We start from the raw sequence: 2,500 nt of genomic DNA on the forward strand, positions 1-2,500 counted from the left end.
GTATTGTAAGTGGCAGAGTGGCCTTGCTGCCACGATCCACTGAGATTCAGCCCTGTGTCGCTTCGATTCGTCCCTCCCCCCTCTTCTCTCCCAATCCCCCCCTAAAAAAAAATCAACTCTTTGCCTCGTGCCCTCCGGAGGCTAGCCCCCCGAGTGCCTTCGCTGCGTGCCCCTTGCCCATGACAGGCTGCCTTGGCCTTGGCCTTCGCTGCTTGCCTATGGGGGCTGCCTTGGCCTTGGCTGCGTGCCCTTGCCTTGGCAGCATGCCCATGGGGGGCTGCTGCGTGCCCTTGCCTTGGCTGCATGCCCATGGGGGGCTGCTGCGTGCCCTTGCCTTGGCTGCATGCCCATGGGGGGCTGCCTTGGCCTTGGCCTTGGCTGCATGCCTTGGGGGGCTGCATGCAATTGGCCTTGGCTGCGTGCCTTGGCCTTGGCTGCATGCCATCGCCTTGGCTGCATGCCTTGGGGGGGGCTGCTGCCTTGGCCTTCGCTGCTGCATGGCCTTGGCTTCGTGCCTTGGCCTTGGCCTTGGCCTTGGCAGCCTTGGCTGCGTGCCTTGGCCTTGGCCTTGGCCTTGGCTGCGTGCCTTGGGGGGCTGCTGCCTTGGCCTTCGCTGTTGCATGGCCTTGGCTGCGTGCCTTGGCCTTGGCAGCATGCCTTGGGGGGCTGCTGCCTTGGCCTTCGCTGTTGCATGGCCTTGGCTGCGTGCCTTGGCCTTGGCAGCATGCCTTGGGGGGCTGCTGCATGGCCTTGGCTGCGTGCCTTGGCCTTGGCAGCATGCCTTGGTCCTTGGCTGCATGCCATGGGGGGGCTGCCTTGGCCTTGGCCTTGGCTGCATGCCTTGGCCTTGGCTGCGTGCCTTGGCCTTGGCTGCGTGCCATGGGGGGGCTGCCTTGGCCTTCGCTGCATGCCTTGGCCTTGGCTGCGTGCCTTGGCCTTGGCTGCATGCCTTGGGGGGCTGCTGCCTTGGCCTTCGCTGCGTGCCTTGGCCTTGGCAGCATGCCTTGTCCTTGGCTGCATGCCATGGGGGGGCTGCCTTGGCCTTGGCCTTGGCCTTGGCTGCATGCCTTGGCCTTGGCTGCGTGCCTTGGCCTTGGCTGCGTGCCATGGGGGGGCTGCCTTGGCCTTGGCTGCATGCCTTGGCTGCGTGCCATGGGGGGGCTGCCTTGGCCTTCGCTGCATGCCTTGGCCTTCGCTGCGTGCCTTGGGGGGGCTGCCTTGGCCTTCGCTGCATGCCTTGGCCTTCGCTGCGTGCCTTGGGGGGGCTGCCTTGGCCTTCGCTGCATGCCTTGGCCTTGGCCTTCGCTGCGTGCCTTGGGGGGGCTGCCTTGGCCTTCGCTGCGTGCCTTGGGGGGGCTGCCTTGGCCTTCGCTGCATGCCTTGGCCTTGGCCTTCGCTGCTGCATGGCCTTGGCAGCATGCCTTGTCCTTGGCTGCATGCCATGGGGGGCTGCTGCCTTGGCCTTCGCTGCCTTGCCCACAAATTTCGAGTGATTTCCCAAAAAATGAGGGTTTTTTGGAAAAGGAGGTTATTTGCCCCAAAGAGGCAGGCGTTGGGCATGGCAGGGTGCCCAGGGGCATGCCCGCATGCACGCCACGCCGCATCGCCCCGCATCGTCCCGCACTCCGGCAAAATTGCCTCGTGCCTTTTCCCCTTTTTGCTTTCCTAAATTCAGTCCATGATTTTAGAGGACGTTTCCAACAAGCGGTTCGGCGTTCCGAGCAGTTTTGAATTTTTTATGATTTTTCCTATTTTCTGGATTCCGAAAATCATAAAAAATAAAATATGTTGAATCTGGCCACCAAATTTTGACAGTTTGAAGGTTAGATTTTTCTTAGCATGTGTACAAAAAATCAGGGCAAGACTCCAAGAATTGCTCCAAAAAAGACCCGTTATTCCTCCTCAACAAATCAATGTTTCCTCGTGCCAGAGAGGATTTTTTCCTAAGCGCTCTTTAGGGGGGGAAGAGTAGGAGGTGTCCGAAGAGGCTATCTAGGCTTGGCAGCAGTAGCCCCCCCAAGTGCTGCCATGGCCTTGTAGGGGTCCCAAGGGCATGCCACGGCCTTGGCATCCCACCCACGGGGCATGCCTCGCCCTCGCCGTGCTGCCACTGCCCCTCAGGCAGCGTGCATGCTAGGGCCTTGCTGCTGCCTGCGCCCAGGGGCATGCCAGCGTGCCCACCTGCCTGCACCCAGGGGCATGCCAGCGTGCCCACGCAAGCATGCCATGGCCTTGGCTGCGTGCCTTGGCCTTGGCAGCATGCACGCAAGCATGCCTTGGCCTTCGCTGCCTGCCCATGGGGGCTGCCTTGCCCTTGCCTGCTGCATGCCCCGGCCTTGGCAGCATGCCCACAGGGGGCTGCCTTGGTCTTGGCTGCATGCCTAGGCCTTGGCCTTGGATGCATGCCTTGGCCTTGGCCTTGGATGCATGCCTTGGCCATGGCCTTGGCTGCATGCCTTGGCCACATATTTGGAGTGATTTCCTAAAAATGAGGGTTTTT

The sequence above is a fragment of the Quercus robur genome, assembly GCF_932294415.1.
Source record: "Quercus robur chromosome 6 unlocalized genomic scaffold, dhQueRobu3.1 SUPER_1_unloc_20, whole genome shotgun sequence".
Lineage (NCBI taxonomy): Eukaryota > Viridiplantae > Streptophyta > Magnoliopsida > Fagales > Fagaceae > Quercus > Quercus robur.